The sequence below is a fragment of the Triturus cristatus genome, chromosome 12, assembly GCF_964204655.1.
Source record: "Triturus cristatus chromosome 12, aTriCri1.1, whole genome shotgun sequence".
Taxonomy (NCBI): Eukaryota; Metazoa; Chordata; class Amphibia; order Caudata; family Salamandridae; genus Triturus; species Triturus cristatus.
In genome coordinates, this window is record NC_140595.1 from 32716556 (window position 1) to 32732762 (window position 16207).

The 16207-nt window shown below is 50.7% G+C and overlaps 1 protein-coding gene across 13 annotated transcripts in view; it reads left to right on the forward strand.

Moving 5' to 3' along the window:
- The window catches only part of LOC146772312 (unconventional myosin-IXb-like), a 373359-nt gene that overhangs the window by 321918 nt on the left and 35234 nt on the right, over nt 1-16207 (forward strand). The window lies entirely within an intron of this gene.

Here is a 16207-nt window from a genome sequence, read left to right on the forward strand (position 1 = left end):
AGTCATGAAGTGAAGACTCTGCGGTTAGATGGAGCCATCAGACGAACAAGTTATTCACTTTTGGTAACCCACTGTTCGAGGCATATGAGCTGCAGATTACACACTTTTGCATAGATCGCCATCTGGTGTTGGGCCCGGATGTTTGCAGTTTGTTTTTCCTCTTGGAAAGTCTTTGGAAGTCACGAGTGTCAGACTGTAGACAGTTATCCCACTAACCTGTCACTCCAGATGCAGCGGGAACGATGGATGATGCCAGTTAACCCCGTCCCCTACCACGGAAACGCCCGCGAGGTTCCGAACACCCCTCAAGGAACGACTCCGTACAGGGGGAAAGGGAAAAAAGGGACAAAGTAAAGTAGAAAAAGGTGCAGTACACGTCACACTTCGGAGTGGGGCTGATGAAGCGACCCTCAGTAGTCGTCGGGATCCCCTGCTATCTAACCCCGTGTTCCCTGCAGAGAAAGAAATACAATCATACAGAAGGACTGAATTCGCAAGCAGGGGGAGTGACACATATACATATGAATACCTTATGGCAGTGTACTTACGGGACAAGTAACTGCTATAAACCCAGGGCATAGACTTGTGATAACTGAGGATGAACGTAGACACTGCAAGAAGCTACCAATAGACACAAGTCCTGACTGTGCTTTCTGCAGCACATCAGTATCTCTGTAAGTTCGAACGAAAGAAAGTACTTAGCTGAATGATGGCTGTCACAGGGTTCTCTGCCACTGCGTCCTGGAAGAACGGCTCCGAAGTTTAGAGAGGCAAATCCTTGGAGAGAGCCTTCACCCAAGCACAATGCCACCGTGTCCAGCCACTCTGCGTAGTCATGACACCGAAAGAAAAGAAAAACGGGTCACGGGATCCAAGCCTTTCAAGCGGCTTGCCGACGAGTCGTCCCTCGTTAAGAAAGCTGCTGAGCCGGTTCTCGGGGGTACCAGGGAGGACTCACACCCATAGCCCGGGAAGGGAGCTGTGTTCCCGGCGCGCTTCAGCGCGAAGAACGAGGGCTGCGCTGCGCGGGTCCGGGTCCTTCGCACGGTTCCGTGCGTTCGAGAAGAGATGGCGGCAAAGGTAAATAACGCCCCCTCATGGAGCGCTCCCCAGCGCGGTACGGAAAAGTCCAGTTGCACCACACAGGAAGTAGCGTTTCTTCAACAAAGGGACGGAGAAAAGCGGTGCATCAAGGGAATGCTCGGGAGCGAGATTGACAAGCACCGTACCAAGGGAAGGGAGGTGCTTATGTATGCATCCGAGACCTGTGTCACGGGACCGGCCGCCTGGCCTTCTGGGAGAGGTAGTTTGGGACAAAGGCAACATTCATACGAACATTCACACGTCCTTTCTCACTACCTATGCCGAAACCTGACAACGAGGTCGGTGACTCCTCCCTTGGTTCGTATTGCGCATGGGCTTCGGATCCATCCTCAGATAGTTTTTTTCCGCCATCGGGCTCGGATGTAATACTTTGCGCTCCGGTTCCGAACATTCCAGTTCGACGATCGAAGCGAAATCCTCGCTCTCCGCGGTATTGTTTAGATACTGATCTCCTCAATCACCTTCTTCGACGCACCTTCGATTCCAGTCATCGACGGCGGCCTTCGGGCCTATCCAGGCTCCGGTCCTGGCTGATGGAAAGAACTCCATTCAAGAAGTGCCCTCGATGTGGGTCCAAATTCCCCCACATCGATCTTCATGAGGTGTGCAACCTCTGCCACTCCCCTGAACACTAGGCTCGAGACTGTCCCGCCTGCAAGTCTTTTAGATCCAAAAAGACTATTCGAGATCAAAGAGCTAGACGAAAAATGGCGCACTCCTCGACCTCTGTTCCAGTCGACATCTTCGGGGACGACGTCGAAACTCCGGGACACCAGCACACCGAAGAGGACCTCGTCAGTGCTTCCGAAGCCTACGACTCGGATGTGGAGAACACCACCCCAGCGCAGAGGGTTGTGAGTCAAATACCCCCTCCCACACCCGCGCCGACACCCAAAAAGGCTTCGGTCACGCCTTCGGGCCTAGGCAAGACCAAGGACACTGCTTCGAACACCCCACCTTCTGGCCCGGTGACGAAGCCAAGTAAGCCTTCCGGCGGCTCGGGCTCGAGCCAGCCTGCCAGCGGTGCCGAAAAACATCCTTCGGCACCGAAGCAAAGGTCGGCCTCTACCTCGACACCGAGCTCCACACCAAAGCCCTTGGTGTCCAAACCCAGCCTCTCGATGCCGACCAAACATCATAAGGCCCTCGGCACTGACACTCCCGCGCCGAAGCCTGTCTTGGTACCAAACAAAAAATCGGAGGTTCCCAAAAAGCACGGCACAGAAAAGCCTAGGAAGCTGTCGGCCCTGAAAACGTCGGCGCCGACCGAACAACCAGTGTCGCAAGAATTTTTTACACCGGATCCTTTGCAAAAGACACTTACCAAGGATCCAAAAACTGGACATTTGGCACGGTCTTCTAAAAAGAGACATTTGGACAAACCAGCTCCACCTCCAAAGAGGAAGGACTGTGCTACTTCCCCTTTCAGAGTGCCGTCCCCACCTCCTACACCCTCTCCACCTCCACCTTCTCCACCCCTGCCTCATCGCTCTCCGACCCAGTCTCCAGACCCTGATGATCAGCGGGACCCATACTACGACCCAGCAGATGTGCCACAAGACCCCACCCCTACAGGATCCCCAGACCCCTGGGATGATTATAATAATCCAGACATTCCAGATATCCCACAAGATGACCTCTATCCATCCAGGCCATCTCCACCAGAAGCCTCACTAGGTTTTCACCACCTACTTCAGAGGGCGGCACATTATCACGGGGTAGAGCTACACACTGACCCAGTAGAGGAAGATTTCCTCCTAGACACATTTGATACTGCACATAGGTCTACTGCTATACTACCTATGCTCAAAGGGGTAATAAAACATGCGCCAGAGGTTTTTAAAGACCTAGTCAGGGCTAGGGTCCTAAACCCACGCATAGAAAAAAAGTATAAAGCTGCCCCCACAGATCCTGCCTACATCAAAGGGCCAGCGCCACTGGATTCCCTAGTGGTATCCACCGCACGAAAAAGATCAAATTCCCAGGCATCAGGCGAAGCACCACCACCTGACAAAGAATCAAAGCTCCTGGACTCGTCAGGAAAACGCACTGCGACACAGGCAGCCAATATATGGCGTATCGCCAACACTCAAGCGCTATTGGCCAGATACGACAGAGCGCATTATGATGAGCTAGAAACCATCATGCACCATCTCCCAGAAAAATATAAAAATAGGGCCAATGAATTAATTCAAGAGGGTAAGACCATAACTAATACCTCTATACGCTGTGCCTTAGATGCAGCAGACACAGCCTCCAGGGCCATTAACACCAGTGTCCTACTCCGTCGACACGCTTGGCTGAGAGTTTCAGGCTTTAAACCTGAGGTACAAGCCTCCATATTAAACCATCCATTCGATCAGGAACATTTATTCGGTCCAAAGATAGATGAGGCCCTCGAGAAGATGAAAAAAGACACAGATACGGCGAAATCTATGGGAGCCCTACTGTCACACCCTCCTAGGCACTCCTTTCGCCGCTCTTCCTTTCGGGGCACGGGCAGAGGCTTCTCCTCAGATAGCGCGTCCACGTCCTACAAATCCCCTCCTCAGTCCACCTTCACAAAAGGTTATCAAAGAGGCGGCTATAGAGGCAATAACAATAAAGGCAGAGGCAAAACAAATACCGCCCGCTCTGCCACACCGCCTACCCAATGACTTTCCCCTGCTCCCCCCAGACCATCCCACTCCGGTCGGGGGCAGACTACAAAATTTCCTTCACGTCTGGGAGTCCATCACATCAGACAGATGGATGACCCAAATTATTCGTTCAGGGTACTGCCTAGAACTCACATCTACCCCCCCCAACATTCCACCCAGGCAACGCCCAATGTCACAAGAACATTCCACGTTACTAAAACAGGAAGTAATCTCCCTCCTACAAAAACACGCAATAAAACAGGTCCCCCACGATCAGCAAAATGTAGGGGTCTACTCCCTATATTTTCTGATACCAAAAAGAGACGAGACTCTACGACCTATCTTAGATCTCCGTCCTCTAAACACATACATACATTCGGACCATTTTCACATGGTAACACTTCAGCAGGTACTTCCGCTCCTCTCCCAGAACGACTTTCTCACCACAGTGGACTTGAAAGATGCATACTTCCACATTCCGGTACATCATGCCCACAGAAAGTACCTCAGATATGTAGTGGACGGGCAACACTACCAGTTCAAAGTGCTCCCATTCGGAGTCACAACAGCACCACGGGTATTCACCAAGTGCCTAGCGGTAGTGGCGGCACATCTCAGAAGACAGCACATTCACGTCTTCCCGTATCTGGACGACTGGCTAATAAAAGCTGCGTCCTACAACCAATGTGTACACCACACCGCCACTACAATCCAACTACTTCATCAACTAGGCTTCACGGTGAACCACCAAAAGTCCCAGCTAACACCATCCCAAATAAAGCAATACCTCGGTGCCACCTTAGACACCTCAAAAGCCATAGCCTACCACAATCCGGCCAGGATTGCAAGCATTCAGGCTTTGCGTCAAAAATTCATACTTCAACACTCCCTCCCAGCATGAGTGTTTATGCAACTGATAGGGATGATGGCCTCTTGCATTTTCATAGTGCCTCATGCAAGACTCCAGATGCGTCCACTCCAAGAGTGCTTAGCGCGCCAATGGAACCAGGCTCAGGGGCAAATGACAGATCTGGTGTTGGTAGACGGTCGCACCCATCGCTCTCTGCAGTGGTGGAACACCACAAATCTTTCCAGAGGTTGACCGTTCCTGGACCCGGTTCCACAAATAATCCTGACAACAGACGCATCGCTCTCCGGCTGGGGAGCTCATCTACTACACCTCACAGTGCAGGGCACATGGACGCCGCAACAAAAGTTACTCCACATCAATCATCTGGAGTTACTGGCAATCTTTCTAGCCCTAAAATCCTTTCACACACAGATTTTAGGCAAGGCAGTCCTTATCCGCACAGACAACATGACCGCCATGTACTACATCCAAAAACAAGGCGGCACACACACTCCACAGCTCTCTCAACTAGCACAGAGCATATGGAGACGGACAATTCCACACAAAATCTTTCTCCTAGCCCAGCATGTCCCAGGAGTCCAAAACACCATGGCAGATCTGCTCAGCAGACAGACGCAGCAGATCCACGAGTCGGAACTTCACCCGCAGGTTCTTCACCCGTTCTTTCAGATGTGGGGGCATCCACAGATAGACCTATTCGCCACCCACAAAAACAAAAAATGCCCAAGCTTCGCCGCCAGATACCCACACCCATTGTCCAAAGGCAATGCGATATGGATGAACTGGTCAGGCAAATTTGCATACGCCTTTCCACCTCTCCCACTAATTCCATTAGTGGTGCGAAAGCTACAACAGCACTCCCTCACACTCATTCTAGTAGCTCCAACATGGGCCAGACAACCATGGTACACCACGCTGCTGGAACTCTCAGTAGTGCCACACCAAAAATGACACCTCTCACCATGCCTCCTAACCCAGAACCATGGAGAGATCAGACACCCGGACCCAGCTCAGCTCAACCTTGCGATCTGGCTCCTGAAATCCTAGAATTCGAATACCTTAACCTTCCCCCGACTGTATGAATGTTATCAGAGAGGCTAGACGTCCTACCACTAGAGCCTGCTACGCTGCCAAGTGGAAAAGATTTGTTGTTTATTGCCATAACAGCACAATCAACCCTCTAGACGCATCCATACAGCACATCATATGCTACTTACTACACCTACAAAGATGTAACCTAGCATATACATCCATTCGGCTACACCTCGCAGCAATTGCCGCTTACTTACAAAACAGACAGCACCTATCACTTTTCAGAGTGCCTGCCATTAAAGCCTTCATGGAAGGCCTAAAACGAATAATTCCCCCCAGAGTGCCACCCTCACCTGTGTGGAACTTAAATATAGTGCTCACAAGGCTAATGGGACCGCCTTTTGAACCCTTGCATAAATGCGAACTGCAATTCCTCACATGGAAAACAGTTTTCCTTGTAGCCATCACCTCCCTTAGAAGGGTCAGTGAATTACAAGCACTTACTATACAAGAACCTTTTCTCCAAATGCACCCGAACAAGGTTGTCCTACGTACCAACCCAAAATTCCTACCCAAAGTCATCTCACCCTTTCATCTAAACCAATCGGTAGGATTACCGTTTTTTTTCTCGCAACCTCAAACTGTTGCAGAGAGGGCTCTACACACACTGGATGTTAAAAGGGCCTTGCTTTACTATATCCAGAGAACACAACCTTTCAGGAAGACAAAGCAATTGTTTCTCTTTCTCTCCACCTCATAAAGGCAACCCCATCTCTAAATCAGGGATAGCTTGGTGGATTGTAAAATGCATACAGATTTGCTACCACAAAGCAAAACGCACGCTATCTGTTCCCCTAAAGCCCACTCTACAAGAAAGATAGGGGCTTCTATGGCTTTTCTAGGGAACATCCCATTAGATGATGTCTGCAAGGCAGCTACATGGTCAACACCGCACACTTTCACTAAACATTACTGTGTAGATGTGCAAACCAAGCAACAAGCTAGTGTGGGCCAGGCTGTACCAAAAACACTATTTCAAACCACTGCAACAGATACCGGTGGTCGCCGCTAAGGTTGGGAACTGCTATATAGTCTATGAAAAAGTGTGTTATCTGCAGCTCATATGCCTCGAACGGAATATGCTACTTACCAGTATGCATCTGTTCTTGGCATATAGAGCTGCAGATCTACACACGCCCACCCTGCTCCCCGGCTACCTGTATCTGTTCCAGTCTATCTTATTTAGATACAACACACATGGGTTTCGTCACTGTTATTACTACGCTCCATCTTTCCCTGTTGGTGAAAAACAATCTGAGGATGGAGCCGAAGCCCATGCGCAATACGAACCAAGGGAGGAGTCCCCGTCCTCGTAACTTCCAAAGACTTTCCAAGAGGAAAAACAAACTGCAAACATCCGGGCCCAACACCAGATGGCGATCTATGCAAAAGTGTGTAGATCTGCAGCTCATATGCCAAGAACAGATGCATACTGGTAAGTAGCATATTCCTTCTATTAAAAACTATTCTCTAACTGCAGATTCATAACTGAACCATCCTCCTCCCCATTCTGTGGAGTGGACTTATAGGTATTAATAAGGTTCCATGTTCGATTCTGCAGTGTCACAGTTCTTTACTGGTGCTCCTCCTCTTACGTTGCAGAAGGTTTTGTTGTTAAGGGATGTCTGCATAGGAGTGGTGTAAGAAAGTGGCTCTGTATATACTACAGCAAAGTAAGGTTCAGTGTGCAGAGTCCACAGTCCCCAGAGGTTTGGCAGAGGTTAAAGTTAGATATAACCTTACTCTCTAAAGTGGTAGCTTGGTCGAGCAGTAAGGCAGTTTCTGATGGATACATCTGCCTGTGGATTCCTCACCTTGTGAATATCCCCTGCACCAGCAACATTTGGAAACTTTTGTAGTAGTCCACGCTGATGAGGTCGAAGACGACATCACAGAGACACAGCTCCGCTCGCGACTCCGCTGACGTCACCGGCTCCATAAGAAGACCTCGTCGGCATGATGACGTCCGTTCCCTTTTTTCCGCGCCATCGACGCCAACGGTTTTCGGGACTCTCTCTGTAGCTGTATGTGATACTTTGTTTTCTGCTGGTTTCTCTCTCTTCTTGTCTTCAGCTGAAAATGTCGACGAAGAAGTCTGGTTTTAAGCCTTCTCAGGAGTGCGGAAAGCACATGTCCATAACGGATCCGCATGAAGACTGCGTATGGTGTCTTTCATCGGACCACGATGTAGATGGATGTTCTTCTTGTTGCAAGATGAGCTCCAAGGCTCTAAAGGAAAGGGAAGCCAAATTGTTGATTGCCAGGATGAAGAAGGAAAAAAGAGGCCGGAAAAGATCGAGGTCGGCGTCGAAGTCAACTTCGGGACATGCTTCTAAGTCCAAGAAGCACAAGAAAAAGAAGAGGCATGGATCTCGACATCGCTCGGATAGGGATATGGCTTCGAGATCGGCCTCGCTCTCCCGACGCCGTAAGGACTTCGTATCTCCTTCGCCTGTTCCTCATTCTCCTATTGGCCTGTCGTCACCTGTGGCTTCACCGGAGCATTCTCTGTCTCCGGCACCGGCTCCATCTCGGACGCCGGCTTCATCTCCGGCTTCGCTTCCGGTTCCTATTGAGGAGTTTCCAGCTCCGGGTGAGCCTTCGGCTCCGCAGATTCCACCGTCGGCGCCTGTCTGCCAGAGTGCGGTGATGCCTCAGCCTGGGCCTTATCCATCGTTTCCAGGCCCAGGTCAGGATCCAACGCATTATCTTAATGCTATGTATGGGGTCTTCTCCAGAGCCTTGTACCCCTCTGGTGCACCTTCGGGTCCTATGGGTCCTATGGCCTTCAGTTTGGGAGTTCCCCAAGCTTATCCTCAGGCTCCCTTCATGCCATTTTTCCCGGCGATGCCGTTTTGGCATCTACCGGCGCCGAGGACATAGACGCCGCTCCCTTAGTCACCGGCGCTGACTCGACCTCGTTCGACGCCGGCTATTCCTTTGGAACCGCGTTCGACGCCGGCTCCGGCGCCGTCGGATTCAGTCACAGCGCCGCCGACTCCTGCTGTGAGGATCAGGTCTAGGAGGGAGGCCCAAAGGGTACTGGAGGAACAGAGGTACCTGATGGAGGAAGTAGAAGAAGGCGAGCTGATGGAGTCGGACAATGTATTTGATGAATTGAAGGAGGCTAGTGGCCTGGATTTATCGCCTGAATGGGAGATTACTCCTTCTGCTGATGCTCCTTCAAAGGATGTGGCTCCATACCACGCTGTTATTAAAAAGGCGGCTGAACTTCTAGATTTGCAATTGCCATCTGCAGAGTTTAAGTCTAACATCCTGACAGAGGTTCTGCACTCTCCTTCTACTGCATCGGAGCCTTTACTCCCTTTTAACGACGCCATTATAGAACCAGTAATGGAGGTATGGCGTAAGTCCTTCTCTGCTCCTGCAGTTTCTAAAGTTATTGCTAGGAGGTATAGGGCGGCTCCCGGGGACCCAGACTTTTTAACATCTCATCCATCTCCGGCAAGTCTGGTGGTTCAGGCTGCCTGTTCCAGAAAATCAACAGGTGCTTTTCCCCAAGTCCCGAGTGACAGGGATGCAAAGAAATTGGACCAGTCGGCTAAGAAGGTCTTCTCTTCTGCCAGTATGGCCTTAAAATCGACGAATGCTACCTGTCTTTTGGGCCGATAAATCCATGCTCTTATGGATTCAGCAAAGCAATTGACCCCGAAGCTGTCAGAAGAGGATAGGAGGAACTTTAATGAGGTCCTGTCGGATACCAAAGAGGCTGCACGTCCGGTAATCCAAAGTGGCTTGGATACAGCTGACTCGGTAGCAAGAATCATGGGTTCTTCTGTTGCCACGAGGAGGAGTGCGTGGCTCAAGTCTTCAGAGTTCTCCCCTGATGTGCAGTCAACGCTCCTGGACTTGCCTTTTGATGGCTCTGGACTTTCTGGCAAAAAAGCGGATGCTGCGCTTGAAAGATGTAAGGAGAGTAAGGCCACGGCTAAATCCTTGGGCCTTCAAACTCAGCCAAGGGGTTTGTTCAAGAGATACAGGGGCTTTGGAAGGTCAACCTTTCGTTCTTACAGATAGCCCCAGCAGCAACAGCAGCAAAACACCCTGTATAAGAGCTACAGAGGCAGAGTCAGAAGTTGCACTCAAGGTCGACAGCTCTCCTCCTCCTCCTCCTCTTCCTCCTCCTCAGCCCCTCCCACCACTGCAGAGCAGCCCTAGATCCATTCTGGATCATGCTGGTCCTGTGGGGGGCCGGCTTACCCATTTTCTACAAGATTGGGAATTGGTCACTTCAGACCTCTGGGTTCTAGATCTTGTAGAAAATGGGTACGCCCTTCCCTTTCGGGAGTTCCCTCCCAACTACCCTCCTTGTCAAGGTGCTTGCTCGGAGGACCACCTTCTCCTGCAGGAGGAAGTCCTGACATTATTGAAAAAAGGTGCGATAGAGGTGGTTCCAGAGCGGGAAAGGGGTCAGGGATGCTACTCCGGTATTTTCTGATTCCGAAGAAGGATGGCAGATTGCATCCAATATTGGACCTCAGGATCTTGAATCTTTTTCTGAAGCAAGAGAAATTCAAGATGCTCACCCTTGCGCAGGTTCTTCAAGCGCTGCAACAGGAGGACTGGATGGTGTCCATCGACTTGCAGGATGTGTATTTGCACATCCCCATCCTGAAGCCGCACAGGAAGTATCTCCGGTTTACGGTAGGGTCGCAACATTATCAGTTTGCGGTCCTTCCGTTTGGTCTTACTATTGCACCTCGAGTCTTCACGAAGGTGATGGCAGTGGTGGCAGCCCATCTCAGAATGTCGGGGATTCCAGTTTTCCCTTATCTGGACGACTGGCTGATCAAAGCGGAGTCACCAGAGAAGGTGCTTCATCATCTGCAAGTTACAACCCAGCTATTGTACAAATTGGGTTTTTCGATAAATGTCCCCAAGTCTCACCTGTTGCCCTCTCAGCGCAACCTGTTCAGAGGGGCAGTACTGGACACTACTGTGTGTCGAGCATTCCCTCCTCCACAAAGGATTCTCGACATACAGGAAATGATTCCTTTGTTTTACAATGGAGCGGTCGTTCCAGTCCTGAAGGTCCTTCGCCTGCTCGGTCTGTTTGCTTCCTGCATTCTGTTGGTCAACCATGCACGCTGGCATATGAGGGCCCTCCAGTGGTGCCTCCGTAGGCAGTGGTATCAGCACAAGGGAGATCTCAGGGAGTCTGTGAGGATCTCCAGAGAAGCTGCGGCGGTTCTGTCTTGGTGGAGCGTGGAGGGCAATCTGTCTCAAGGAAAGCCCTTCCATCTACCTCCATCGGTGGCCACGGTAATAACGGATGCATCCACTTTAGGGTAGGGTGCGCATCAGGGGGATCTGGAGATCAAGGGTCTTAGGTCTCCAGAGGAAAGGTTGCTTCACATCAACCTTCTAGAATTGCGGGCGATACATTTGGCGCTCAAGGCCTTCCTCCCTTCCTTTTGCGGTCAGTCTGTTCAAGTCCTGACGGACAACACTACCGCGATGTGGTATGTCAACAAGCAGGGAGGAGTGCAGTTGCATTGTCTCTGCAGAGAGGCTCTGCGTCTATGGTCCTGGGCTCAGGAGCATCAGATTGGTCTGATGGCAAATCATCTGGCCGGGATTCTGAACGTACGTGCAGACAGTCTCAGTCGGCAGTTCTCCGCCGACCACGAGTGGAGGCTTCATCCGGAGGTGGTTCGTCACGTCTTTCGGACGTGGGGAACTCCTCGGGTGGACCTGTTTGCCACTCAAGTGAACGCTCACTGCCCGTCATTCTGCAGTCTCCAGTATCCAATGCAGGGAGCATTGGGGGACGCGTTTCAGTTGAGATGGGACTCTCGTCTCCTTTACGCGTTTCCTCCCATACCCTGGATTCCTCGGGTTCTGAGGAAGATTCGCCAAGACCAGGCCCAATTCATATTGATGGCCCCGGATTGGCCAAGAAGGATGTGGTATACAGATCTTCTCCACCTCTCCTCGTGGCCTCCGCTCTGTCTCCCTCTGAGGGCAGACCTCCTCTCGCAGTCAGAGGGGCAGGTTCTAAACCTCCACCTCCAGAGCTTACACCTTCATACCTGGAGATTGAACGGGGCAACCTGAATTCTTTTTCTCTCCTGCCAGATGTGATAGATGTAATTTTGTCTGCCAGACGTCATTCCACCAAATCTATCAATTCCTATAGGTGGTCTAAGTTTGTGCTCTGGTGTGGGAAGAAATCTATTGATCCTTTGAGGGCTCGTTTATCTGACATTCTTCAGTTTGCCCTTTCTCTTGCTCAGCAAGGTTTTGCTGTAGCCACTGTAAAGGGATATCTTTCAGCCTTGTCGGCATTCCTTTGTTTGCCGGATCAACCATCATTGTTCAAATCGCCTATTGTTTTACGGTTTCTGAAAGGCCTTACAAACAAGTTTCCTCCAACTCCTTTTATTGTGCCTCAATGGGACTTAAATCTTGTTTTAACTTATCTGATGGGTTCTCCCTTCGAGCCCTTACACAAGTGTCCCTTGAGACTGTTGTCTTTCAAGACTGTTTTTCTCATTGCGATCACCTCGGCAAGGAGGGTAAGTGAGCTTCAAGCTCTGAGTTCAAAACCCCCGTTCTTGACCATTCATGCTGAAAGAATGGTACTCAGGACCAGGGCTGCTTTTCTGCCTAAGGTAGTAACTCCCTTCCATCGGGGAAAGTCCATTACCCTCCCTACTTTCTATCCTCCCCCTCACCCTTCCAAGGAGGAGGAGCGGCTTCACTGTCTGGACCCTAAGAGGGCGGTGAGCTTCTACCTTGATAGGACAAAAGACTTTCGAGTGAACGACCAGCTCTTTGTTGGCTGCAGTAAAGGTAGAGCGGTGCACAAGCGCACCCCTTCCAGATGGATTGTCTTGTTCATCAAGATATGCTACTCTTTGGCTGGTAAGGAACCTCCAGAGGGTTTAAGGGCTCATTCTACTAGAGCTAAGTCTTCCACGTCTGCTTTGTCTAGAGGTGTTCCTGTGGAGGACATTTGTAGGGCGGCAACTTGGGCCTCCCTCCACACTTTTGCAAAGCATTACTGTTTGGATTTTGAGGTGAGGAGGGACGGACATTTTGCTCGTTCCGTCCTTCAGGACTTTCTGTTATAGAAGGGTGGATACCCTCCTCCGGGAGTGGAACTGCTGTGGAAATCTTTTCACAAGGTGAGGAATCCACTGGCAGATGTATCCATCAGAAGAACAAGTTACTTACCTTCGGTAACGCTTTTTTTGGTGGATACAGTATCTGCCTGTGGATTCCTCACTGACCCACCCGCCTCCCCGTTGTCCACCCTTGTATACCTACAATAGTGATGATGTTTCAAATGTATTTATTACTGTCAGAGGAAGAGTGCTATTTCTTTTGCCTTCCTTTTTATTCTTCGCACTGTGTGTTTTGCATTGTATATTATGTACTGTGTACATATTGCTGTCAGTCCGTCCGTGTGCCTCGAAGGCACGGAAAAAAAGGCAGAACTGACGTCATCACGCCGACGAAGTCTTCTTATGGAGCCGGTGACGTCAGCGGAGTCGCGAGCGGAGCCGTGTCTCTGTGACGTCGTCTTCAACCTCATCGGTGTGGACTGCTACAAAAGTTTCCGAATGTTGCTGGCGCAGGGGATATTCACAAGGTGAGGAATCCACAGGCAGATACTGTATCTACCAGAAAAAGCGTTACCGAAGGTAAGTAACTTGTTCATCAGAGGACAATGTAAAGCATTTGTTGTACACACTCAGACAGCAAATGGCCTCACACACTCAAGAACTGAACTCTAGGCCAATTGTTTTGCATATTAAATATATAGTTTTATTTTAGAACCACAAGTAGGTATCAAAATACTTTCTCAGAACGAGATGCTTTAGTTAAATACTTTAAATAAGCAATAGACTTTTAAATGCAATAGTTACAGTTGTTGCAATAGGCAACACAAGTTAAACACAATTATAACATTGAGCTCAATGGGAATTTTTAAGTAAACACAATATCAATTACTTTGCATAGGTTTTTCTTACTCTGGGCTGGATCCTGGATTCAGCCCTGGTGCATCTCATGTAAACAGTTGAAAGAAATCGTTTTTGTTACACAGGCGTTTTTTAAGGAATATTTGTATGTTTCAAAAATCGACACTTGGAAGAATTTCTGGCAAAAACCAGGCACTGTTATCTTATGGAGGAAAATCAAGTTATCGGTAAGTACAGTTGTAATTACTTTTCGGGGTCAGTGCTGGGCACTAAGATCCAGCACTGGGATCTCTCTTGATAACAGGTGAGTAATTTCGTTTTCGTTGATTGGGTGATTTTTAGTGAATATTTCAAAGTTTCAAAGCTCAACACTTAAAAGAAATTCCAAGTGAAAACCAGTCAATGTTACTCTATGGAGAAAATGTAGGTTATCGGCTTTCAGGTAAGTACTCGACTGGCAGAGTTAAGGTTCTGAGGTAAGGCTCCGGGGTCTCCCAGAGTCAGGTAGGTACAGTTGTTACACCCTCCGGGGCAGCCGGGTGCAGAGAGAGTAGACCCAATGTTGGCCTATGGCGGGCAGGGGTCCTTTGGTTGGTGGCTGCTAGCAGGCAGGCCACACGGCTGTGGGAGCTGAGATCCTGGTCACTTACACAGGGCAAGTGGGGAAGTATGATAGTACAGATGCTGCACTTCCAGGGGCACTCGGGTGGCTGGGTGCACGGTGATTTTGAGCCGTCGGGTGCTCCCTGTATTTCAATGGGAAAGCTGCAAGACGAACAAAGGCTGCAGGCTCGGGGACGGAGTTTCTTCAGGTGCGACCACCACTTTGAGAGGTAAGTTGGGAAGCTGTAGGTTAGGTAGGCACTCAGGAGCTGGGCACAGGGGGTCGCAGGGCGCTGGGTGCAGGGGTGTCTTTTGTCGTTGGGAAATCTTACCCTCTGTTGGGGGGGGTCCCTGGAGTTGAGGCTGCAGGCGTCGTCGGGAGCGTCTAGGAGGGTGCTTGGGTGCTGGATTCTTGGTCACAGTCGCCGGGGGGGAAGTCCTTGTGGTCTTTGTTCACTCAGGCACAGGCCGGGCTCGGCGGGTGCAGAGTGTGCTGGATTAGCGGTTCCTGGCTTAGCACCAGGGGTTGTTGCTTGTTTGAGCGGAACCACTGCTCGTCAGAGTCCCAGTCTTTTAGGTGAGCAAGGCAGTCAGGTCCTCTGGGGTTTTTGAGGTTGCTGACCACTGGAGACGCTGGGATTTAGCAGGAGCAGGTTCGAGGGTCGATAGGGCTGGGGCCAAGTCAGTTGGTGTCGTCTTCTTGTTAGCAGCTGCACGGCAGTTCTTCTTTCTTCTTGTTGTTCTTCTTGTTTCGGAATCGGGATCTGAGGAAGGAAGGTTCAGGGTGCCCCTAAATACTAAACTTAAGGGCGTTACAGGTAGGTAAAGGTCAGGGACCAATGGGTCCCTTCCCAGGGGTGGGTACACCCCCTATCCTGCCACTCTCCGGTGGGAGGGGGGCAGGAGCCTAGTCCTGATTGGGTAGGGCTCCCCATCCTCAAGATGGCGAGAGCCCGAAGTTGTGCTTCACCTCGCCTCCCCCACCTGAGGGGTAGCGTTGGCAGAGGCTGGCACACCCCTTTTCCTCACTTGGGTTTTCCCGCCGATCTTCCTGCCAGAGTGGGGGTCAGAACCGGTGGGGGCCAGTTGCTGAGTACAGCAACTGGCCTGGAGAAGCTCACAAAGGCGGCATGCCTTTGAAGCTTCCCCTGGCCATCCTGGGGGAGGAGGCCTAGCACCTCTTCCCAGGATGTGCATTGTTGCGGGCCCACAAGAGCGGATGGCTCTCTACCCAGGGGTCCAGCAACATGTCTGCTGGGTGGCAGCCTAGGCAGCCTCTCAGTCAGGAAGCTGGTTGTTGGTTAGTTTCAGGGGGCATCTCTAAGATGCCCTCTGTCGTGCATTTTACATTAAATCCCACACTGGCATCAGTGTGGGCTTAATGTGCTGAAAAGTCTGATACCAAACTTAGCAGTCTTCAGTGCAGCCATCATGGTGCTGTAGAGTTCGTAATGTCGACCTCCCAGCACCATATACTCTTAATGGCAACACTGCACTTACAGGGCCCAGGAACGGACCTGGGCACTGTAGGGGTACAGGGCTCAGGCACCTGTACCCTCACCACTGGCATAGGGCACCCAGCTAGAGGGGTGACTGATGTATGCCAGGGCAGTGGCTTGTGGGCATGGCACACAGGGATGTGTGCCATGTCGTCTCTGTTTTGTTCTGCACCCAGACACTCAGCCTGCAAAAGTGTGTGTCAGGCTACAGGGCCTCTAAGGGTGGCACAGTACGTGCTGCAGCCCTTAGGGGCCTTTTCTGGTCACAGTGCCCTGGGTACTTATGGTACCATTTACCAGGGGCTGACATGTGGCCAGAGATGCCAATTGGGTTTAGGTTTCAATGCAGTTTTAGGGAAGGAACACAGGCCCTGGGCACCTGATTGGCAGGAGCCCAGGGCACACTCAGTCAAAGTACATCAGCAATTCAGCAAAAAGTGGGTGCATACC